The following is a 26,457-nucleotide window of genomic DNA, read 5'->3' on the forward strand; positions in this document are numbered from 1 at the left end:
GCGTCTCTTTTCCCTCTTCTTTGGCTCTTTGGGTTTAAGGAGAGGCGATGGGACGACTGGAAAGGGACTGGGCTTCAGGTGCAGCTTGTAGTGAGCCCAAGCCAGCCGGTAAGCGCACCCTTCGGAGGTCGCATGTGCCTAATGCCTAATCTAGGGCCCGGCACGTATCAAGGACTCAGTCGGCGCAAATTCCTTACTCCTCGTGTTCACATTTTATAAAATGAGGGAAGTGAGCTCCTAATCTCTAAAGTTCCCATCGATGCTGATTTCTGCACCTCTGTGTGGAAGACGTGCCGTAACTTACAAAGCTTATGATGCTGAGCCAGAGTCGATAACTCTTTCCAAGAAGTTTCATGCTTCCTTTTAACAGGGAGCATTAGAAAATCACATATACATCACTCAACAAGATCACTGCCATAGGTGTTTAGCCGTATCCTCCTGAAAAAACCCTAGGCAGTTATTCCTCAAAAAGAAGTCCTGTGTTGACGGTCACATCCTTCTTCAAAGAATTCAAGAAACCACTGGATGCCAAGACAAGGCCCCAGCTCAGCCAGCATTATGGAAGTAAATGGGAGAAGTACAGGAGAAAGAAAGAGAGAGAGACAGAGATCCAAGCCCCCTTCTTCCTTCTACCATGTATACAAAAAGCCCAGTTAAGAATGCAGCCCTCGGAGCACCTGGGTGGCTCAGGTGGTTGAGCATCCGACTTTGGCTCAGGTCATGATCTCACAGTTCGTGGGTTCAAGGTCTGTGCTGACAGCTCAGAGCCCAGAGCCTGCTTCGGATTCTGTGTCTCCCTCTCTGTCTGCCCCTCCCCCACTCATGCGCGCGCTCTCTCTTTCTCAAAAATAAACATTATTTTATATATAACATTATTTATTTTATATATATATATTATATATACATATATATAACATATATATGTATATATATGTATGTATATATACGTATATATGTATACACATGTATGTATATATATGTATATATATATACATATATAACATATAACGTTATTTCTTTCTTTCTCAAAAATCTTTCTCTCTCTCTCTTTCTCAAAAATAAACATTAAAAAAAATTTTTAAAAAAGAATGCAGAGTCCTCTGTGGATTAATATACTCCTTCAAAAAATAAAACCACAGCACTTCCTCCTGGCAAATTTGTGGCAAAACAATTTGTAGAAGGAAAAGGCTGGAATTTAGACATTCCACTTAACTGCTTCAGAAATCTAAGGACCTCGAACCTTGTGGGATTTGAAATCGATGGAATTAATTAAGGGAGATGCCCAGCACTCTCCACTAAGTAATCAGCAGGTACAGTAGACCTGAAAGTCTATAAAGAAAAATGGAACAGGATGACATTGAAGGAGGCAGGAAGGATTAAAAAATGAGCGTCCGAGTGGGAAAGTCACATGCCCATTGATCGCGACATAAGAGACGAAGGCTTCGGTGAGCAGGAGGAGAGAGGATGGTTGCAGAGGGTGAGCGTAAGCCGTGCAGATACGTGTAATCGGTGACAGCCAGGCAGAGCCACACAGGGGACCGCCTGCCAGGGAGCCTGGAGCTGAGGGTCAGTCCGGGGGTAAAGATGCAAAACCGGGTCGAAGATATTCCCATTTTACTGGACAGTGTACCACTCTACATCATGTTGTAGGGCGTTCATTGTCTATTTCCTTCACTAACGTGGAAGCTCCATGGGGGCAAGGGTTTTGTCTGTTCTGTTCTCATTGTATCTCTAGCATCTAGAAAGCAGCCTGTCATCAAAAAGACGCTCGATGAAGTTTTATTAAATGCATAGATAAATAAACAAATAAATGTAACATTCCAAGTGAATGTAAGTACCCTGGCTACTCCCTGGGTGGGAGTCTCCAGTTCCCCAGGGCAGCCAGGTCGAGAAGGGGGAAAACACAGGTGAGCTACAAATGAGAAATCAAAGAACAGCCACTCCGTGAACAACACGGGCTTGAACACGGGTTTGAACTGCGGAGGTCCACTTACACAGATTTTTCTACAGTACAGGGCCACACGTGTGTTTTCTCTTCTTTTTTTAAAATATTTATTTATTTTTGAGACCGAGCGACCATGAGGGCAGAGGGGGTGGAGGCTGGGGGATCCGAAGCGGGCTCTGTGCCCACAGCGGAGAGCCCGACGCGGGGCTCGAACTCGCACACCGTGAGATCATGACCTGAGCCGAGGTCGGATGCTCAACGAACTGAGCCACCCCGGCGTATTTTCTGTATTTTCTCTTCTTTACGATGTTCTTAATAACACTTTCTTGTCTCTAAGTCCCTTTCTTGTAAGAATACAGCATATATTACCTCCAGCACACACAATACATGCTCATCAACCGTTGATGCTACTGATAAGGTTTTAGGTCAACAGTAGGCTGTCATGCTTTGGGGGAGTCATAAATTATACCTGGATTTTCAACTGGGCAGGGGGTTGGTGCCTTTATTCCCTGCAGGGTTCAAGGTCACCGATAAAATGCTCAGCGTGCACACCTGGGGAACATTAGTGAACCTTTAGTAACTTGCTTTTCCACGCTAACGGCAACAAATAGAAAAGGGAGGGAATGTAGACAAGTGTCTTGGAAGGTGTTCCACAACAGGAAGCAACCGTGCTGTCACAGCAGAGGACCACAGTTCCAACAAGTCAACTGCTTTTGCTTTCAGGTCGTTATGCCTCCACCTCTCCCCTCTCCTGATCCTGGACAAAGAAAAGCAAACACTGCCACCCCGTTTTAGGGACGGAGTCCCTGAGATTTGAAGTGGTGCCCGAAAGAGAATTCTGGCCACCCTGAGAATCACAGAGGAAGTCTGAAGACACCCTGGCCCCCAGCTTCATATGCCACCCAGTCAAAAGCCTACTCTGGGGCCTGGGGGTGGGGGTGGGGGGGGGAGAGGGAGGGGAGAATGACAGTGAGTCCTGTATTCCTTGGTGCAAAGATGACCTTTCGACCACAGAGCACAACTAGAGGAAGCCCCCTGTGTGACAATACCAAGAGGCAAATTCCAGAAACTGCCATGAGCTGGAGAATGCTCACAGACCCCTGGGATTATTAGAAGGAGCTTGACTGACAGACGCCCACACCAGTCCTAATTTACTGGGTCATGCCCTTACTGGTTCAGGTGAGTAGAGCATGGTGCCTGCCTAAGATATCCTGACGCTCTTCCGGACAAAGCGATCCCCTTGCCCTGCCCAAGAGGATTCCCCTAAAATCCGTCTTTTGTTACAAGAACGGTACAACCGCTGGATGCCTTGTATACCCCGGAAAGGAAGCCACGGGAGCCCTAAGCCAACCGCAGCTCCAGTAGAGGGAAGCCCCTTCCCTGGACCAGAGATCACAAAGCCCAACAAGCCACGTCCCCCCCGGGCATCTCTGTTACCTTCACAGGCATCTCAGCACATCCCTGCCCAGTGCTATTCACACTGGAGAAGACACTGGCTGGGTCTGGGGGGCAGGGGTACTCAAGCTTCAGTGATATTTCTCCATGTGAGATTCCCCGCCCCCCCCCCCCCCCCCGTGTCGGTGCTGGCAGAAAGCATTCTTTTTTTTTTTTAATTTTTTTTTAACATTTATTCATCTTTGAGAGACAGAGCATGAGTGGGGGAGGGGTCAAGAGAGAGGGAAACACAGAATCTGAAACAGGCTCCAGGCTCTGAGCTGTCGGTACAGAGCCCGATGCGGGGCTTGAACTCACAGACTGTGAGATCATGACCTGAGCTGACATCGGATGCTTATCCCACTGAGCCACCCAGGCGCCCCCAGAAAGCATTCTTGAGGGGTTCCTGTTCATATCAGCAGACATTAGCCCGAGTAATAGTAGCTTTTGTTTCTGTGTCTTCTCCTAAATGAAGTTAGAAGGCCCCAGGGCTCTTGGGTACATCCCAGAGTCCTAGGAGACCTGCTTCCTTTGTGGCCAGGACTATCAGGTGGGGAGTGACATGCCGACTTTCACTACAGAGTACGAATGTCAGTCACAGGAGTCTCTCCGAGGGGGCAGCATGTTCACATAGGGAACCTCGGCACAATGGGGGACTTAACACACAGTAAAAGCCCCAGCAGGTTCTGCCACCTAGGAGCTGAGAATCCAGACAGGGTGAAATTTCCCATGAGCCCAGATAACTGTAAAAATGGCCTGCTATCATCAGACCCACAGAATTGTTAAAAAAAAAAAAAAAAAGGAGGAAAGAAAATTAAAATATGCAGAACAGCGAAGGAGCATTTTCAGAAACGGAGAGCACAATCTTTCATTGTGTGCCCTGTCCTTATAATAAAAACACAGTGTCGGACCTGTCTGGACACGGGGACTTTGCGGTTTCCGTGTGAGGCTGGACATTTTGCATTCAATACAAATGAGTTCCTCAAAATCAGAATCAATTGTCATAAAATGGAGGGAAGTGTTTTCCCGAGGGGCAAGCACTGGCGGTACAACTGGAAATGTTCAACTTGATTATAATGCTTCGCGAAAAGGTCAGCGTGGGATTTCAGAGCTGTACCTTGAGGACGTGCGCCGCGTTTGCAGGCAGGGGTGAAACGGGGAGACGCGGGCTGCCCAGGCTCGCACGTCCGCATCACTCTGATCACATGTCAGGGGGGCAGCAGCGGACCGTGTGCTTCGGAAAGCAAAGAGACGCGCGCGCACACTTGTACGCGCGCACGCAGTTAGACGCACGCATAGCCGCACGCACTTGTGGGAGCCAAAGCACTTCCAAATTCGATGGCGGGAAGAGTGGGCCATCACTGGCATGTTCACTGAACGGGACAAAAACAGTGTTCCCGTATAATCTCGTAAAGCATTGGATATCCATTTAGCGGGACACAGCACAGAATCACCTGGGGAGCTTTTCAAAAATGCACATGCCTGGGCCTCCCCACAGCCGGAGATTCTGATCCGGGACAGGTACGATGTTTACAAAGGTCTCCAGGCGATGCAAACACACCACACGTCTCCTCCCTGGTTTCCTGTAAACACTATATTTACAGCTCCAATTAACAGCCTAAAGCTTTCAAATCCTCTGGCCAAGTGAACACCTCCAGGTTCTGGCCGAATGTTTGTCACCGAACTGCATCATCATTAGGATCAGGGCTCATATTCTACATTTTACTGCAGACATCAAACCATGAGCTTCCTAACCTCCCTAGGCACAGGGCAAGTACAGACAGAAGAATTTCCGCGAACCCTACCTCCGATTTAAACCTGCGGGAGGGTGCAGAGAAAAATGGCTCAGCATGGAGTTGCTTGCTCGTGGGCCACTACCCTGACCATTTGTTCCCTCTCACAGCCCAGCATGCCTGTGTGGGCCTCCGGTAGCCCCCAGCTTGTTCGGTTTATCAGATCTGACGGGGTCACTGGCCGGGAGCAAGGCTGAGCAGAATTCTGAAACACTTCCGTGATCAACCAAAAGGCTGTCATGTGGCCATTTCCTGAGGGTCAGCCCTTCCTCTTTCAGTACCTCCAAGGGTGATTCAACTCGAGGGAGGGGGCTTTACCACAAACACTGGGAACACACAGGGCCTCGGTCTCAATTCCAAAGAGAACGAAACTCAGCCTCACTCGCAATTCACATTTCTACACTTCAAAACCTGAAATTCCAAAACAGATCGCTCTCTCAAAACCAGTCCCTGCCACAAAGAGAAGAGTGGGTGGCTACGTCTGCCATCTTTATAAAAAGTCCAGCTGACCAGAGAGTCAAAAGCGTGGTCATCTCCAGCCAGGCCGTCTCTGTCATCAGCTTTGATTTCACAAAGGAGCAGAGGTGGCTGAGTTCATCCCCAAAGCCCGGGCAACTCAAGGGTTGGCTGCTCGAGTGCTCCTCAGTCAGCGCCCTGTGGATGGATGCTCATCATGTGATAGTAATTAGGACCTCTAAAATCACTTTGGAGACTACATTTGTGGCCCAAATCCTAAATACTCCTAGTTGTCAAACATTCCTCCTTAGACCCACACATCTTAGAGTTAGTCCTAGCGAAGCAGCATCCAGAACGATGAAGGCCACCACACCTTGACCTCTCAGAGCTCCTGGATGGGATCCAGTTGGGATCTTCAATGGACAGTAGATTTTCACCTCCTGCATGGCTGTCTTCATGGGGATTGGGGTTGCAAAAAATAATATCTTTTTGCAAAAAATAATCTGGATTCTCCAAAGTTACCTTGAACATGCTACAAGGCCAATGCAAGATATTTTTCTATGTTAATCGACATGTCTAAGCTTAGAGTCAAAAAACAAAAAACAAAATCAAACAAAACAAAAGGTGAAACATGCTGGTAATGGCAAGTTCACGCTTTTTCACTACAGTATCGTAGCTCAGGAATCAGACTTAACTCCACGACAGAAGCATTAGGCACCGCTGGGCAAAGTCTTTAACTTTTTTTTTTCTTTTTAATGTCTGTTTACCTGAGAGAGAGAGAGAGAGAGACCGAGCACGAGCCGGGGAGGGTAAGAGACAGAGGGAGACACAGAATCTGAGACAGGCTCCAGGCTCCACACTGTCAGCACAGAGCCCGATGCGGGGCTCAAACTCACAAACCGTGAGATAGTGACCTGAGCCAAAGTCGGGCGCTTAACTGACTGAGCCACCCAGGCGTCCCAGTCTTTAACTGTTTTGAACCATTCGGAACTATCCGAACTACTCAGAACAGTTTCTGAATCCATACAAATGGGGATAACGTTACCTATCTTGATATTTTTTTGAGGATTAAGTAAAAACAAAACGTGACGTCTGGCAGATACTAAGTGCTAAAGAGATTGCTACTATGTTAAGCCGTCGTCATTATGATTATTAACGGAGATTCATCTCCTTAAGGTCATACTGGGTACTGTTGTTAGCGACGGGCTAGAACTGGAGGGGAGCAGGTATTAATTCCACTCAGCGCTCTGAAACCGCCGTCTCCCCCTAGTGGAAGCCTATTAATTTGTTTGTTTTTGAACTCGGAAGGGTTCGGCCAAAGGCACACCTGTTTCCAGACGGGGCTCGATGAAATAAATGCTTCATTTTGTTTCTCCGTCAGAAACGGGGCCCTAGTCCACGTAGGGGATACGTCTAGAGAGCGTTTGTTCTAACTTTCTGGAGCTAACACACACCTGCCCAAGTAGCGGGGCTGATGTACTCCCACTATCCTGGAGCTCCTAAGACGGTCCCAGCTGCTGCTGGAAGGATTTTTAGATGCATTATTTATTTGAACACCTGCCTGACAGAGCTCAGTCTAGGAAGGGAGGGGACACTGGGACACCCAGGGATTCCTTCCCCATACGGTTGCATTTGCTGGTCTGTATTCAGCCTGTGGCCATTGAAGGGCCTTCCTCCTCCCCGAGTCTGGTTCTGACCGCACCACGCACCAGGTGGATAAAAGTCTTCAAAGAAAACACAACCCACGCCGCTTAAAAAAAAAAAAAAAAAAAAAGTTTATTTATTTATTTTGAGAGAGAGAGGAAGACCGGGTGAGCACAAGCAGGGGTGGGGGGCAGAGAAAGAAGGAGAGAGAGAATCCCAAGCAGTAATGTCAGCGCACGGCCCAACGCGGGGCTCGAACCCACGAACCGCGAGATCGTGACCTGTGCCCAAATCAAGAGCCGGACGCTTAACTGACGGAGCCACCCGTGTGGCCCCCGTGCCATGTTCTTAAACAGAGGCTCTCAAGTCATCCAAGAACCCGAAGCCAATGCCATGCCAAAGCGCGGCAGACACAGAGCACCCTGCCCTGGCAGCTATTAAGACATCAGTCGCTCTCAGCTGTCCTCCCCATGGTGGCACACTTACTTCCAAAGGTGGTATCGCTTCCATTATTTTTACTGGAAGGAAAACTGAGACACAGCAAGAGCTGCTACACAACTGTCACCCCCTTTCCCGTTTTCCTGCCTTTATTTCTATGGTTCGCCTCAAGCGCAAGAACCATTCTTCCCTTCTGCCGACTTCAAACCTACCCATTTTTCTTTTTTTTTTTTTAATTTTTCTTTTAACTTTTATTCATTTTTGAGAGACAGAGAGAGACAGAGTGTGACTGTGGGAGGGACAGAGAGCAAGGAAGACACAGACAAAGCAGGGTCCAGGCTCTGAGCTGTCGGCACAGAGCCCAACGTGGGGCTCGAACTCACGGACCGCGAGATCACGACCTGAGCCGAAGTCGGACGCTCAACCGACCGAGCCCCCCAAGTGCCCCAAACCTACCCATTTTCAACCCCGAGCTCCAGCTCCCTTCCCCGACCAGCCATTTCCCACCATCACCACCACCACCCTGGAACCGAACTGCTGTCTGCCTCCAAAACTGAATATTGCCCGTATCATCACATTTAATATTTGAACTATGTTCCGCATTGAGCCGTCACAGCTGCAGTGTCTTTAGGTCTTGTAAGAAAGGAATTGCATATGTTTTCCTTAACTGTTTGTAACTCGGCACCAGGCACGCAGGGGGTGATGAACGCCAGTCTGAAGGCTGACTGAAAGGCCCTCGCCAAGCCACGCGGCAATCTGCCATTATAAAAATGTTCGCAGGAAAAATTCTTGCTGCCAGCGCACGGGGTTGGTTCACCAGGTCGTGCTTTCTCTGCACACTCCGCCTTGGGCTAAATTGCCTAATTTTTCAATATTTAGTCTTCCCATTCTGTTCAAGGGGGTAAGGATCTTATTATTTATTTAACTCACAGGAGTCTTAAGCGACTGACTGTTTATGGAAGGTTCGGAGATCCCAGAATGAATGATGCCGCGTTTAGTGCAGAGTGCGGCCGCCTTACGCAGACCAGTGGGCGGTGTGTTCAGAGTCCTGCGCAGAGAAACACCACTTGGCAGTCACCACACACACCGTTGTCATGTGATCTGGAAACATCTCGCTGGCATAACTCGTACGCAGAATGTCTTTCTATGTAATGACCCAAATATGCCAGTCACGTGCCTCTGAGAAGGAAGTAAGATTCCAGAGAACTGCAGTTTTGTTATATCCCCCACCCCGGCCCCTCAACTCCCAAGTAAGCTCTCTGCCTTGGAGTTGGACCCTCTGTACGGCGGCCTTCAAAATTCTGTGTGGAGAGTCTGCGTCTGTGTGTAGTCATCTCAGGGTGATGAAGAAAGGAGCCTGGTATACAAAGGGCCCTGGTAGGGTGAGTGAAGGTCCCAAGATACAGATTTTTAACCGACTGACAGAATTTATGCTTCGAGGGAAAAAGCGTATCCCGGCCAGGATTTCTGAGTCAGAGGAACAGACTCCGATAATCCACAGGCTTTCAATCCAGCCCCTCGCTTTGAAGGCCTGGGCCAGTGAAGCAAAAGTAGACATACCTACGTTTAACTCACCCACTCATCAAGTACCTCCTGGGATCCAGGTGTTATTTAAACACTAGAAAAGAGCAAGTTAAATAAGGTCTCCACCCGGGGTGACATTCCCCGTCCGTCACCGGGAGACATGGAAGGATCCCACAGCAACACAACTGGAGGAGGTTCCTGGACAACTCAAGAAGGCACCGGACTCCTGTTGCTGAGAGCCCAAAGTCAACTGACCCTCAGGAGCACGGGGTCTCCCCAAGGCTTCGTGAACAACCAACCGCAAGGCAAACACACACCAACAAAAATTCCCTGATTATAATCGGGCCTCTGCAGAACCCAGAGGTCTGCCATCAGAACCGCCCAAGACCCCGTCACCATTTTTCACTGTTTCTGCCGAAAGAGATTTAAGAAATGCGAGGCTGGGAAGGTGCACACAACTTAGAAAAATCATTTCGTGAAAGAGTCATCGCTGGAGAAGTCCAATTCAAAGTCCTATTCATCCGTTCACTCACTCCACTATTCAACAGTCAACATCTCTTGAGCAGCTCCACGCGCAGAGAGAGGCGAGAGCTGGTGTCTTGGGAAACACGGGGATGGGCAGCACGGTCCCAGCTCTCGAGGAACTTACAAAATCAGTCGGGGAATCACAAGCCTCATTTTACAGAGGAGTAAACAGTGGCATGGAGAGTTCAGGGACGTATTTTAAATTCTTCATCCCACAACTAAGTCATCCTATAAGGTCATCATAAAGATGAAAAAGCACTGGGCTAGAAGGCAGGACCATTCTCCTCATCCCTAGTCGGAGCCCCCAGTTCAGGCTTACGGGGCAGATGCCCCTCCCTGAGGTTTCAATTTCCTCATCTCCACAACGAGGAGATAATTCCTTAGAGTGGGTCCCTCCAGCTCTAAGATTCCATGACTCGAACACATATGACCAATCACGTCTGGGAGTTAGAATCTCTCGGGGAGGGGATTTTAATGACCATGGTTACTCCGCTGATGTAAAGTCCTACCGAAAGGAATATGGGAGCCATTCCATTCCACTGACATGGCTGTATTTTTTCTTAGAAGGTGCGTAGCCCTAGGTGGGATACGTTCTCTTCTGTGGACTTTCTACCTGGTATTCTGCCATCTTAGTAACAGTGGCAGAGAAAGCTGGAGCCCTTCCCTACATCTCCCTGCAGCCCCTGCTAATTGCCTATAACACAGGGTAATAAGTGTTTGCAAGAGCTATGTTGCCCCCTGTAAGAATAACTGCTCCAAAGATAATGTAACCAGTCTATGTGCGATGTGACAAATGGGGACTTGGACTACGTGTAAAGAACTCTTAATTAAAGGTTTAATAGACAGTGAGAGGACTGAACCAGATCATATGCAAGGTCTCTTCCAGCTTAAGATTTTTATATTATATTACTATGAATTCAGGGAAGATATTGAAAAGATCCCTTTATGTTGAGTTCACCAGTGCCTCTGAAACGTTAACCCAAATCATTTATATCCCATTGATTACATTGTATATTATTACGTATTATCTCCAAAAAAGGAGAATAAAAGTCGGCGTGGAAGAACCTCCGAGTGGATTTTTAAAAACAGACCGTTTCATAATTTCATTACATTTCCGACCCTCCCCAGAGGTTTTCTCTGAACTTGGGGGGGACGTCTCCAAAACTGCCAATCGGCTGGCCATTTTGCAACACGGGAGCTATAAAATCATATATGTGGAGATCTAAATGATGGAGAGATTTCTACTTAATTTTTCCCTTCCTGCTCCCACATATCAATTGTCCTTAAAACTCATTTTTTGTTTTTGTTTTTTCAGTGGTAGACACACAGGTGGTTCTTATTTCAGGCGGTTCCAAAGGTTCTGCTATTCAAAGATTAATGAATAAAAGGAGCCTTGTAAATAGATTTGCATGATAATGGTGATAATGCTCTCCGCTGCCTTCTGTGCTTACTTGGATCTGTGTGCCCCTGAAAACGCTTCCCTCCCTCCCCCCCCCCCCCAGGCACCGGTCCCCTGGCCCCTCTTTCCCGCCACCTGACTCCACTCGCTCAGTCTTAGGCAGACAAAAGTGAGTCGGGAATTGGGCAGCTGCACAGAGAGCAGGAAGAGGAGAGGAAGAAAGCAGAGAAGAGAGATGGAGACAGACAGACAGACAGAAGCAGAGTAGAGACTAAAATGCCATGGGGCGCCCGGGTAGCTCAGTAGGTTAAGAGTCCCACTCTGGCTCAGGTCATGATCTCACGGTTTGTGGGTTTGAGCCCGCATCAGCCTGGAGCCTGCTTCTGAGTCTGTGTCTCCCTCTCTCTCTCTTTCTCCTCTCCCCTGCTCACGCTCTTGTCTTTCTCTCTCTCAAAAATAAATGAACATTGAAAAAAATAAAATAAAATGCCTAATCGCTTTAGGCTAGGAAGGTTTCTGCAGAATGAACAGAGAAAAAAAATACCAGACTTCCAGACTTCCACTGTCTTCGGCAAACAATACCTTCAAACTTCCCTTCTGCTTATGGCATCTGCTGCCCAGCACTATTATAGCCTCCCCCCTACATTTTACTTTCACCACATGCTTGACGACCTCACGTATTATCTTTTTGTCTCAAATCCGTAACTGTTCTAGAACCACACATATGTCAAGGCCCAGGTGTAACCTGTTTCAGAGAGTTGGGTGTAGGGGCAAAAGCTATAGATCTGGCTTTTATCCATCTCTGTAGAGGGACAAGTTCAAAGGGCCCTTCCTTGAAGGCTTTGCCGGAAACCTACCCCTCTCTGAAAACCAACAGTTTCTCCCTGGGGGCTGAGTACCAGCTATTAAGCCATGATGTCATGGTGTCTCAGGTTCTAGACTTCCCTGAGCCTCCCTCCATGTCCTCTCTCCACGCTTGGGGGGGTGGGGGGGACCTGCCTGTGTTCCTCTCACCCCCCAACCCACTGTATGGTCTCTAAGCCAGTGTGAGGATGATGAATTGGGCAGGGAATGTCATTCTGGAGGAATGCCACGAAGACGCCCCAGCAAAGTGGATTAAGACAGAAAGCAAAAGTCAGTCCCTGCGGCAGGGGAGGATGGGGGAAGAACCGAGCACCTAGGCCTGGCGATCCAGATGATCCAGATGGAGACTCCCAACGGCGGGAAGATGCTAAGCCATCAGGGCCCACACACCAGGCCAGCCCCTCGCCTTCCTTTGTCTCCCAAGACCTGCATGTGTTTTCCCTCATTTGAACGGAGCCCTGAGCGCTGGAAGCCGGGCTGACCCTCTGCCTCTCATGTCGATTAACATCCCGCGGGGGCACACGGTGCTCCCCGCCCCCCCCCTTCCTCTGCGCCTTCTGATATCAAACCGGGAAAAGGGAATCTAAAAATAAAGCCGGGGCCAGAGTGTGTACCACTCGATTGGGCTCCTGTGCTCACAGATCTGCTTATTTTGGCCTATCTCTCCCCAGCGATAAGGCTGCTAACAGCCTGTTATCAGCCAGTTGGTGAAAATGTGCTCCAGCCTGATTAGGCCTCAGTCTTTGCCAAGGTTATAAACAGCCGTTATCGTTTTCCCGAACAGAATAATCCGGACAGTATCAGCTCAGAAACATATGGGCCACACAGAGAAGATAGCCGCTGACGGACACTTCATTTTAATTGTAACGAGTGGGTAGCAGCAGCCGGCAGACAGCAGACAGAGAGCCCCCGATTGGCGGCCGGGCTGTTGTTTTTTTTTTTTAAATCCCTTCCTCCTTCCCTGGTTTCCGACGCCTAAACCGCTTTGATATTCTGGGTGGCATAATGAACCGGACCCTACCCCAGATGCTACCAGTCACCAAGCATGACCCTCCCCGAAAAGGCAGATGGGACCTTTCTGATTCTCTCATGGAAAAGAAAAGGAAAAAGAAAAAAGAAAAAAAAAGCAAAAAGGGGAACAAGGGGAGAACTCCTGCAGCGCTCTCTGCTCTTCAGCCCCCAGTTCAACTTCAATAACCTGTCTGCTCACCCCACCCTGATCTCATCCCCACGGCCGTGCATCTTCGGGGACCCCACCCGGGGCCCTCAGCACACAGCGGGGGGGATATTTGTAATGGAGCGTGTATGCAATTCCCTCCAACTTCCCACACCCGGACACACATCAACCGCGAGGACGCTGGCGGGGGACAAGCCTCTGCGAGAGGGGACCTTGTGTCCCGAAAGCAATTTCCCCAATCTGGTTTCTCCCCATGCTCTTTCCTGGCAGACTTGTTCCTCAGGCTTGTCACAGAAGAGTCAACTACCTGGAGCCGTGGAGGGGAGGGAGCGGACAGAGCGCAAAGAGAATCGCGAAGGTCAAAGTTCCGCCCAAAGCGTTCATCCCCTCTCTGCCTCCGGGTCCGCAGGCGTCTCTCGGTGGCTGACAGCGCGGCCCCGGGTCGCAGCAGTTGGCCCGTGGCCAACGGCCACCCTGTCTTTTCACGGGATGATGCCATTTCCCCTCAAGCGTCAGCAGAAGCGAGTGGAAGGAAGGGGGCTGAAGAACAGGGAGGAAGGGTGGTGGCAAGAGGGGGCGCCTCCCCGCACCCAGCAGCAGACGCGGTCTGCCATCACTGCCCAGCCACACGGGCTCCCACCTGGTGGCCCAGATGTGGCAGCGAGAGCAGGTGGGGTTCCGAGGAAGAGAAGCACGGAAGCCCCCACCTTGGACTCAACTGTCGCTGTTCACGCTTCTGCTCAACATCGGAAGACGTTAAGCACCTTCAACTTGGGCCTGTCTTTTTTTTCCTTCCCTTCTCCCAACTTTCGCCCTTAAACCCTCAGGAGTGCTTTCCCTTTCCCCGTCGAAGGCGGCACCTGCCACGGCCGGCCGGCGCACACACTCCGTGAATTCAACAGCACTGGAGAAGTCCCCAGTTTGAACTCAACTTGTGGGGGCCTTCTAACAAGGACGAAAGCGGAGAACTGAAACGAGAAAAAGGAAAGAGGATAAGTGAGCCCAGAAGTTCCTCCCTACCCACAACGGTGCCTCTCCTCTGACATCAGTTTCTCATTCTGCAGAGAGAGGATGGTATCGCTTTGCCCGGGGAAGAAACAGTAACAACAGCTGATATTTCCCGAGCACAGGTGCACAGGCCGGGCACAAGCCAAAGCATCCTGTACGCGCTTGCTGATTTAATCCTCAGAATGATTCTATGATTCACGCCCAGGTGACCAGCTCCCAGCTGCATCTACGCAACGCCAGCGTCTCCTGGGTCCCCAGGAGCTCACATCCAGGGTACACCCTTTCCTGGAGCGGCCCCCTCATCTCTCTTCCTCCACATGCACTCCTCCACGGATTTACAGGGGGCTCACGAGAAGCCCACCCCCAGACTGACCAAGCGCTCTGGCCCCCGAGACTTCTGGCATTTCAGTGTCGATGCCTGTAATAATACCAAATTCAAAAGAAAGAGAGAGAGAATTCTGCTGCCAGCTGAAATGAGCCTGAGGCACATTTTGGTTTTAATTCTTTTTTTTTTTTTTTTTTTTCACGGCTTTTTCAACACCTGCTCTCGCTCTTCCGCTCGTCCTCCAAAGCGTGGCTTAGGGTGCCTTGCGGTATCACCACCAGACTGGCCAGCAGATCCGTGCAAGACTCTGCAGTGGGTGGTCTGTGTGCAGTGTCTTGGTGGTCTTCAGCTCAGTCCCCCCGGACCAAGTTTCAAGGTCACAACGGTCTTCCCCTAGTTGCCATCGGAATCTGAAAATATCCGGGAAACGTGAGAATCCCCCTGGGAACCCACGAGCGGGCTCAGAGGCAGTTTATTCAACTTCAAGTGGTCCCCCCCCCCCACCCTTTTTTCTATTTTTGTTTCCTTATTCTTTCTGTTTCACTGGACCCTGCTTTGTTCTGCTACAGTTTGGGGCTATCAAGCCTGCAGGATTTCCTGCAACAAGCAGCTGGACCTATCTCTCCGGTGGGTCTGCTTCCCATTTCGTCCACGGCCCTCTTTTCGCCTGAGAAGCGTCCACTTCCGTAGAAAGCAAGCCAGTCCTCTCCGTGTCAGCAACGGAGATAGATGGAGCCTTCGGGGTAGTGGACGTGGACGAAGTGGCCACAAAAAGTGGGCTGGGCCGCCGCCATCTTGTCTCTGCTCAGTTGCCAGCGTGGTGCAGCGCGTCCCGCCTTCTCAAGAGCATCTGTGGCCCCACTGCCGTTGCCCACTTGCTCGGGTGTCCCCGCGGCTGTGAGCACCTGAAGGACCAGCGCCCCGTCTTCCTCCAGTCTGTATGCCCGGCACACAAGCGCGGACCGCGGCATACAGGAAGCGCTCAATAAATAGCGGCTGAAGCGAGGAAAAGATCCAGGTCGAACGTGCCGAGGTGGGTGTTCGAGGCCAAGTTTTTCGGAGACAGCCTTGATTCAACACCTGGCCCCCCCCCCCAACTCTGCCGTGGCCTCAGTTTCTCCATCTCTCAAATGGGGGTAAAGCACCTGTGCCAGAGACTTGTTGCGATTGTGTAAGTTACCAGCACTTAGGGGCACCTGGGTGGCTCCGTCAGTTGTGTGTCAGGCTCCTGATTTCGCCTCGGGTCATCATCGCACGGGTCACAAGTTCGAGCCTTGCCTCGGGCTCTGCACTGTCGGTACTCGGGATCCGTGCTCTCTCTGCCCCTCCCCCACTCGTTCTTCCCCCCCCCCCCAACTCTCTCTTTCCCCGTCAAAATAAATAAGTAAACTTAAAAAACAAAACAAAACACTGCAACCAAAAATAATAGGCGGACTTTCTAGATACTGATTTGCAGAGCGGCGCCTGGTGGCTCAGTCAGTGAAGCATCAGACTCTTGGTTTCAGGCTCAGGTCGTGACCTTGCGGTTCGCGAGTTCGGGTCCCGCCTCGGGCTCCGCGCCCACCGTGAGGCGCCTGCGCGGGGGTAAATGCACTTTTCAAATAGAAAGCGCTGGGCCCGCTTAGAAAACGGTGCCCTGAGAAGCAGCTCCTGTTTCTGAACGTGCGTCCCTCGCTCCCCGACACCCGCCCGTTACCCAGCCGCTCTGGCGGCCGTCCCGCGCTCCGACCAAAGGAAAGGCCGCATCCGGGCACCGGGGTTCCAACCCCTGTCGCGCCAGAACTCCGAACCCCCCCCCCCACCCCCCCGCCCCGCGTCGCTCGGCCTCCGCGGCTTCTGCGGCCCGGGCTTGGCCGCGGTCGCTCCGCGTCGCCTGGCCGCCTGACCTCCCGGACGGGGACGCGTGCGGGGAAAGCGAGTGCAGATGTCACGTCCGCTGCCAAGTCTCGCGCCGGCGACGCCCTTCCGAGTCCGGCACCGGGCGGACCTCGCGCGGGGCCTCCCTTCGGGACGGTCCTTCCCGCGGTCCCTGCCGGACATCGCCCCCCCGCCCCCCGCCCGGCCGAGCCCCGGCCCCCCTCGCCCACAGAGGCCCCCCCCCCCCGCCCCGGCCCCAACCTCTCCTCGGCTCCCCCTGCTCCCCCCCCACCCCCCCGCAACGCTTCTGGGTCTGGAGCCTCGTAACCCATTTGCCCTCCCCGGGGGGGCCCGGCGGCTCGGGGTCCCGGGCGCAGAACCGCGCTTTCCTTGCTGCCCCCGCCGGGAGGCGGGACCCAATGCCCAGAAGGCTCTGCTGGGCGAGCATCGAGGCCTCACGGGAGCCCGGAGGACGGCGTCTGTGCTCTCGTGCACGCGCACGCACACTCGCTCGCACACACACACACTCTCGCGTGCACACTCCCTCTCTCTCTCTCACACACACACATACACAATGTCTCTCACATTTACATTCCCCTCCCACACACACTCACATGCACACTGTCACACACATACTCTCACACATACACATTCCCCCCCACTCTCACACGCACACTCCCCCTCACACACAATCACACACACTCACACCCCCCCACTCTCGCACACACACTCGCACACTCCCTCTCACACACACACACACACACACACTCTCACACACATTCACATCCCCCTCCCACACATTCACATCCCCCTCCCACACACACTCACATGCACACTGTCACACACATAATCTCTCACACACACGCATTCCCCCCCACACTCTCACATGCACACTCCCCCTCACACAATCACACACACTCTTGCACACTCACATACACACACATGCTCACACACATTCCCCCACACTCACACACTCTCTCTCACACACACACACACACAGTCTCACACACACGTACACTCACACACACTCTCACCCCCCACTCGCACACACACTCACATGCACACTCCCTCTCACACACATACTCTCACACACACATTCACCCCCACACACACACAATTTCCCCCATACTCTCACACACACTCTCACATGCACACTCACACACATACTCTCACACGCTCACACACACGGTCTCACACACACGCATTCCCCCCCACACTCTCACATTCTCACGTGCACACTCCCCCTCACACACAATCACACACACACCCCCACTCTCGCACACACACTCGCACACTCCCTCTCACACACATACTCTCACACGCTCACACACACACATACACGGTCTCTCACACACACATCCCCCCACACTCGCACTCCCACACACATACACTCTCACACACTCACACCCCCCACTCGCACACACACATGCACACTCCCTCTCACACATGCTCTCACACACACATTCACCCCACACACATGCACACTCCCCCTCACACACACTATCACACACACACTCTCACATGAACACACACACATGCTCACACACATTCCCCCACACTCACACACTCTCCCTCACAGTCTCACACTCGTACACACCCCCCACTCGCACACACTCACATGCACACTCCCTCTCACACACACATTCACCCCCCCACACACTCCCCCTCACACACACTCTCGCATACAGTCACATGCACACTCACACACAGCCTCACACACATTCCCCCCCACACACACACACTCCCTCACACACATACACTGTTTCTCACACACACTGTCACATGCACACTCCCTCTCACACACACGCACACTGTCTCTGACACATGCACACACACATATGCTCTCACACACACATTCCCTCCCGCACTCTTGCACACTCACACACATACACTCTCACGCTCACACACATTTCCCCCCATACTCTTGCACACACTCTCACATGCACACTCCCTCACAGATACTGTCTCACACACGCTCTCTCACACACACACATTCCCCCACACACACTCACACACCCTCACATGCACACTGCCTCTCACACGCTCACTCTCACCATACGCTCTGCCTCACACACTCACATTCCCCACACACATACACTCTCCTGCACACACATCTACATACACACTCCCTCTCACACACATACACAGTCTCTCACACACACTCACACATTCTTACACATTCACATTGTCACACACGGTCCCACACACTCACGCTCCCTCACACGCACACAGGCTCTCACACATACGCTCTCACATACACTCACCCCCCCCACTCATACTCTTACATTCACACGCACTGCCACGCACGCACGCACACAATCTCTCACACACGATTACGCCCTCACCTTCCCGCACTCCTGGTCTCTCACACTCGCGCCCACACCCGCTCACACCCCCGCGAGGGCGGCCGTCCCGTCAGCCCCAGCGCGGCTCTCCTCTGCCCCGTGTCGGGCCCGGCCCCCCCCCCGCGGGAACCGTGCCAGACAGCACGACAGCCCGTTCCGGCGGCAGGGCACGAGAAACCCGGGGACACCGGGGCCCGGGCTTCAGGTCACAGCCGCTGCCTCCGCTAGTCGGAGTCCCGCCCTCCGCGTCGCGTCGGCCGGGCTGGGGTCGAAAGCCCGGCGTCCCCCGCAACACTCACGGACGTCCCCGACACTCGCCGTCCCCTGTCGTCCCTGCTCGTTCCCTCTCGGCCTCCCCCGAGGAGTCCGCACCCCCCCCCCCCAACCCCGGGACCCCACGCGGCAGGTGGCGAGCCGGCCGAGGACGTCAGTACCTGGGGACAAGCCCGAGAGTCGACTCCGCCTGGGAACTTGGCTGTGACTGCGGTTCTTGTCTTCTTCGGTGGCCGCTTTGCCCCGGTTCAGGGTCTTCCTAAGACTGCCAGCCGCCACCTCCCCCGCGGTCCCTGGAAGCCCAGGGGACTGAGGACGCCAGGGCTGAACGGGACCCGAGCAAGACCCCCCCCCCCCGCCCCCCGCCTTCGCCAGGAGTGCTTCCGGGGGGGAGGGCTGCGTGCACCTGACTCCGTGCGTTTGCGCCTCGGGGGGGGGGGGGGGGTCTCATCACGATTTACGTCAGAGGCCGCACACGGTGTTTCACTCCGTAAAGCGTGGACGCCATCGTTTGTAGGCGTGGCCCGCAGCCCACCAACGAGGGGCCAGGCACGTCCTCCGACGGCCAAGTTCAAAGACGGGCACGTTGCGCGTGAGACTCCACAGCTGCCATACACGACGAGTGGCCACACGGGCATGGCTCTTGGTTTAAAAACTCAAGAAGGTGGATCACGGTCTAAGGAAACCAACGGAACTACAGGGCTGATGGTGAACAAAGCTTTTGACTTTCCAGGAGGATCACCAGAGGTGTCTCACCAAGACCCCCCAGCCTTCCAACCGCACGATCTGCCTTCCAACCATATAATTCACATGCAGCTTATCAGAAAAACATTTAGTGCCCAAAGCGAGTTATACCATATTTGTTAAGGATGTCACACATCTTCACAAAGAAAACCTCTGATCCGCCTCTAGGGTAGGGCCCGATGACCTATAAAGACGGCAAGAAGAGGAGAAAAGATATATTGCCTTGTGGCTAACATCACCAGCCATCCAAGGCCACAGAGACCAAAAAGAACAGCGGCTGCACAAAATAACAGAATCAAGACACCTTCAAGCTACCCCTCACTAAGTCACAAGTGTCTAGAATTTTTAAAAAGACCAAAAAAAAAAAAAAAAAAACCCACAGAATTCCAAAACACAGGCAAAATAAAACGAAAGGCCTATTATAACTTACTGTCTTTTGAAAACATAATATCCTAATTATTCTGTAAATGTCATGGCCATTAGGCAAATTAACACGAAATCCCAGATCAAAGTGCCATTCACACATAGATACTTACATAACATTAGGTGGCTGAAGGTGAACAGGTGCTATAAACAGCTTCTTTGAATGTTTTTAATGTGTCCGCTAGTAAAACCTTCTGAAGAGGTTAAAAAAATTCTAGAGCACAAATTGAAAATTAAAGGCAAGTTGATGGTACCTCAAAATTAAGCACGTCAAGTGAGAAAATTATAATCAACGTGTCTCTGTACTTCTGAACCCCTTCACCGCGAAGGCACATAATACAAACACGTGTATGTTTATGCACACAGGATTCTGCATGTGCATAGGAAAAGTCAAAAAGGCTAACACATATGAGTGGTTAATCCTAAGAGACTACGGAGAGAATCTGCAATCCAGACTGATAAATGGATATACTCGCAAACACATGCCCTCAGACCCAGGCAAGTAAACAGAACATGTCCTGTTATAGAGTCAGGTGATCCTGAGAGATTATATGTAACATTTTCTTTATTACTTATTTATTTTAATTTTATTTTTTAAGTGTTTATTTATTTTTGAGAGAGAGAGAGAGAGAGAGAGAGAGAGAAAACACAAGCAGGGGAGGGGCAGAGGGAGAGACAGGGAGACTCAGAATCCGAAGCAGGCTCCAGGCTCTGAGCTATCAGCACAGAGCCTCATGCGGGGCTCAAACCCACCAACCATGAGATTGTGACCTGAGCGGAAGTCAGACACTTAACCATGAGCCACCCAGGTGCTCCTATTTATTTTTATTTTAGAGAGAGAGACAGAGAGAGAGAAAACAGGCACGAGTGGGGACGGGAGCAGAAGGAGAGAGAGAGTCCCAAGCAGGCTTCACGCTCAGTGCAGAGCCCGACACGGGGCTCAATCCCATGATCCTGGGATCATGACCGGAGCCAAAATCAAGAGTCGGACGCTCAGTCGACTACGCCACCCGGGCGCCCCTCTATGTAACATTTTATAGACTGAGTTATGTTATATTCTTTGGGTAACACTATTTAAGAGAAGTTTATAGCCAGACATCTCTGAAAGTAACTAATCCTATAATTTACCATATCTGGTAACTATAGTTCTTGTAATTATCAGACAGAACCCATATTATTTACTGTATTATTTACAGTAAAAACATTTTTTCCAAGACACATTCTAACATTGTATAAATGATTGCTTCGTAACAGGGGATGATTATGCCTCCAGGGGGCATCTGGCAACGTCTGGAGACATCGTTGGTTGTCCCCGTGGAGTGATGGGGATGCTGGCAACCATGGCAGAGAACAGAGATGCCGCTGACCCTCGTACAGCGCACGGCACAGCCCCCACAACAAAGAATCTCCTGGCCTAAAAAGTCAATAGTACAGAGACTGAGAAACCAGGATGCAGATTTTCATAAACATTACAAAATTCCTCAAGTCATGTCCCCGAAAGGCCTTTAAGAAAGAAAACATGAGGGGCGCCTGGGTGGCTCAGTCGGTTGAGTGTCCGACTTCAGCTCAGGTCATGATCTCACGGTCCGTGGGTTTGACTCTGTGCTGACAGCTCGGAGCCCGGATCCTGCTTCGGATTCTGTGTCTCCCTCTCTCTCTGAACCTCACCCGCTCATGCTCTGTCTGTCTGTCTCTCTCAAAACTAAATAAATATTAAATTAAAAAAAAAATTTTAAAGAGAAACAAAACATGAGAAGTTGAAAGCCATAAAAGAGAACTCTTTTTAGTAGCATTTCGATTATTTGCATATATAGCTGCTTGCGGGGGGGGGGGGGGGGGGAGATGCTACCATATATTACTTCAGCTAAAATAACGCTCTGAAAACCCACCACCCGTACTCACATTAGAGCCATACACTGAAAAATTCTGGGAAATCAACAAGGAGTTGACAAAAAACACCCCGAGCCGTCCTTCAGTGAACAGAGGAGCGTGTCCCGACCGACGGTGTTAAAATCAAATAAAGTAAGATATAATAAAAGCCAACTTTTTAGACAGCTAAGAATAAACACATCTGGTATTTAGAGTCCTACACGTGTGTATCCATCCAATTGTATAGCATCAGAGCTCTGCCGCCCAGTAATATAATAATATTATTTTTGAGATCAGTTAAGGTATAAAATGTGCGTACTCTCAGTCTTTAATATTAATAAGTCTTGTAACTAGCGGTTTCTCGTAGCCCCGAATTCTTGAGCACAACTAGAAAGGGCACTTATCCTGAAAAATCTAATAAATTTACAGTTTTATATACTTCCTTCAATTGTAAAAGTCTTGTTCAATAAACTTTAAAATGCCACTATAGAGCAATAACACAGACAGTATAAACCCAGCCCTGGGAAAGCTGTGCAACCAGAAATTGTTCCCCTTTCTGCTAGAGCAATAAAGTTTTATATGTTTGAACTGACTGTAAAAAGGTTTGAATGTTGGCAACTGGGGAATAATCTGTCTTCTTTATAGTTATTATCATATTTCCCACAAGACCCCTTGGTCTGTGTCAATCCTTCTTGTATATGACACCTTTGTACTGTCAGCGAAAGCAAGACTACTTTCCTTTTTTTTTTTTTTTAACTATAGGACTTGTATCTGTTTTCCTTCAGATTACAGCTAACAGGAATAAATTATTTCTGACAAGCATCTATTGCAGTATTTTACCAAATAAAGCTGCTTGTGAGCTGCTTTTCCAAGAGCTAGGGGGGAGCCTCCTCCCCTCCCCTCCTCTCTTTCTCTCAGCTGATTCAAATGCAATTCAGGGATGGTTACATTGGAGGAAATGCCAATAAAAAGAGATTTGTAGGAAAGTTGCCCTGAATGCTGGAGCCCACTGTAACAAGGTGGTGCGGTCCTCGTGGGTGCCGTTGGGTCTGTGTGGAGAAGAAGTTTAGGAAAGGTGGGAGGACGAGCCATCTCTTTTTCTTCCCAACCTGTCTCAGGTCTGAGATTGTCTGTGCTTCTTGGTTCAGACAGAAAGCCGAGTCCAGCCAGCAGGAGTGGCTGTGACCAGCAGGAGGGAAGTCCAAGTTGTCACGTGGAGGCTTGGGCTCTTGGCCAACAGGTCACCGCCACTGGAATGAGCTTAGGCTCATGATAATCAGCAAAGACAGTGTGTGTGTGTGTGTGTGTGTGTGTGTGTGTGTCTGAATGTCATGTGTGTGTGTATGTGTGTGCCTGCATGTCTGTATGTCTATTTGTGTGTGTGTCTGGGTGTCTGTATGGGTCTTTCTCCCTCCCCCAATCCCACTAAAAAGTCAGAGAGGAATGAGGATATGCGCAAACACAAAGTTTTTCAAAGTCAGACGGCATTGTGTGGTTGGACGTCAATGGAACTGGCCCAGTTAAGTAAATTATGTCTGCACTCTGGAATAGACAGAGTCCCTCCGAGAGACCACGAGAACAGGATGGTCAGTCACTTGAACACAGGTGCATACATATTGGCATATACGCACGCAAGATATACTCATGGGAGTGCACACGCTCACCCTCAAACACAACTCAGCCAACTCCAAATGAACAGTCAACTCAAACGTGGAAGTTCTGGGGTAGGAGGGTGAATGCCCAACGAAATCTGTAAACCTAGCAACTCTGCCAAAAGGAGGTCGTGCACGTGAAATTGAGTAGATACACTGGCCTCTCGGTGACCCTGGAAAAACATGGAGCTTGTGAGCACATTCAAGTTCGTGAATGTGAATCCACGACGTCCTGTTACGTTCCCCTCGCGATCCCCATCTCCACGAACGTTCAGACAACATTATCACGTGCCCTCCTGGCCCCGTTCGAACGGCAAACATTCTTACCTGCGTACAGACGACACGAACAAGTCTCGTGACGGCAGTTACCTCACAGGACCAGGAACAAGGAACACCACGCTCCCTCCCACCGCCCTTCCCCCGGAACCGCTACAAACGAGACTTTTTAACAAAGGTGTAGGCGCGCGCATCTCAACGACCCGCCTACAGGAAAACCATGGTTCCACGATACCGGTTCTTTATTCTCTCCAAAATGGGTGTCCTGATGGAGGTGAAAAGCTCTTGGGTTTGGGTCATATGTCACAGAGGCATTAATAAAAAGGACAATAGGTGCGCTTTTTAAAATCAGGGGCCTAGGACACAGACGTAGGAAAGGGCACAAGTGACAAGTGGGTAGCTCGGTGGAACAATATGAAATGCCTTACAAATGTGCACATCATCCTTGGGCAGGACCATGCTAATCTTCCCTGTATTGTTCTCATTTTTCATATGCGCAGCTGAAGTGAGCACGTAGGCTGCATTTAAAATGCTCTTACGTGGCGGCAGACGGCCAGCTTCAGGACCAGTAAGTAAACCACCCCCAGAGTGGAGCAGCAAAGGGAACTCCCAAAGGGTAAGGTATGTACCACAGGCATCTAATTCATGGAAGGTGCTTAGGAATTGCAGATTCCTTGACCTACTGCGAATGCATGGCCTGTGAATCTGCATTGTATCAAAAGCCGAGGTTATTCTGCAGGATCGCTGATCTTGCCTGCTGATCAGGGCCATTCCCCCCTGAATCACGTTCCCTTTTACAAATACGAAGGGCCTCAGTACACACCCTACTGACATAGCAGGTGGTGAAATTCAAAGCACTGTGCACCATGCTGTTTGAGACAGAAATGAAAGGGATCTAGAAAAATAGTGTCCAGGGGTGCCTGGGGCGCTCAGTCGGTTAAGCGCCCGACTTCAGCTCAGGCCGTGATCCCACGGTTCGTGAGTTCAAGCCCCGCGCCGGGCTCTGTGCCGAGAGCTCAGAGCCCGGAGCCTGCTTCGGATTCCGAGTCTCCCTCTCTGTCTGCTCCTCCCCGGCTCATGCTCTGTGTCTCAAAAAAATAAATAAACATTAAAAAAGAAAAAGAAAAATAGTGTCCTGGAAGCCTTGCCTTGTTCTGCCTTTCCCCTGAACTCTGGTCTCCATCCATACCCTTCCCGTTCTGTGCATCCAACTGGGGTCTGGATGCCGAGAGGCAGAGTTCTCCTGAAAAGGGCAGGAATTGGAGCTCTCCCCTACCTTTATTATTGTTGTTGTTGTTGTAAATTTCAACAACCCCCCCCCCCCCAGGGATTTGTACCTCACTGGGTCCTAAAATACACCCTGCCTCCTGAACCCAAATGTAGCTGGCTTTTATAGGAACACAGTTGAAGAAATATGCTGGGACTAGAGGCACTCAGGAAGACACCATGAGAGGCTCCAGCTTCCAGAACAGGCCAGGGGCCGGAGGATCCCACTAGCCCAAGGCAGATTCACGTTGAGAGGGTCTGGTGCTGGTGTTCTTCAGCTTATAGATTCCATCCAAATTTGATTATATGCTAGGGAACTCTTGCAAGATACAAACGGAGCAAACGAGGCAGACCAGTGGGCATCAGGCATTATTGCTGGTACCACTGCTTCTCAACAATCCTGATCCCCGCTGATGCTACTACGGCGGGGACCACAAAGTTCTGGAGCCTGCCGGGTGTCAGGCACCCGTCTAAACTCTTCAGATGCACCAGCACATTTCACCCTCAGCGCTACTCTTACCCCAACGCACCAACGATATTATTCACCGAGGGACAAGATGCTGTCACAGGTTGGGACTATTCTCCACGTACATCTAGCATTCATTCCTGTTCTATTCAAGGCTGCACGTAAGGGTGTCTAGGCATATGCAGTAGCCAAGGGCAGGAAGAGAACTTTTCTGTTAAAAGCTGGCAAGAAGCTGAGGAAATAACAAGAGAGGCTATACGCTAGGGGCCTTGGGACGTCAGATAAGGCTTCTTTCTAGAAGGAACCTGGAGTCTGGTGAGGGAGCCTGGAAATGGGCAGAAGACAGCTATATATGATAGCATTCCAGGGAAAGAGCTGAGAAGTGATTGGGGCAGAGGGTGGTGTAATGCCAATTATAAGAAAAAAAATACATATACAGTACACATCCCTTTTCTCAAGAAAATTGTAATATCCTTCATCAGACAAGATACCCTCACACAGAACAATCAGAAAATATCAGAAACTGTAAATAGCCAGCCGGTGCATACAGTCGCACAAATCTGAGGAATCAAGAGAAAGGAGACTTCAACACAAGCTGTGGTTTCTGAAGGGCGGACAGAGACACACGCAGAGGACAAACAGGAGACAGCATCCCAGGAGGAGCCGTGGGAGGAAAGACAACCAACCTGCCTGGCAGATCTGGACCCAGGAGAGAGGACAAGATCCTGACGAAAAGGACGCAGGCAGGTAAGCC

At 50.6% G+C, this 26,457-nt stretch overlaps 1 protein-coding gene and 1 non-coding gene across 10 annotated transcripts in view; both read right to left on the minus strand.

Moving 5' to 3' along the window:
- The window catches only part of PBX1 (PBX homeobox 1), a 329,073-nt gene that overhangs the window by 166,110 nt on the left and 136,506 nt on the right, over positions 1 to 26,457 (minus strand). The window lies entirely within an intron of this gene.
- LOC132687022 (U6 spliceosomal RNA) lies at positions 24,380 to 24,482 on the minus strand. The gene has a single exon (XR_009613963.3). It is a non-coding gene; the product is annotated as a U6 spliceosomal RNA (small nuclear RNA).

This window comes from Panthera onca, chromosome F1 (genome assembly GCF_046562875.1).
Source record: "Panthera onca isolate mPanOnc1 chromosome F1, mPanOnc1 haplotype 2, whole genome shotgun sequence".
Taxonomy (NCBI): Eukaryota; Metazoa; Chordata; class Mammalia; order Carnivora; family Felidae; genus Panthera; species Panthera onca.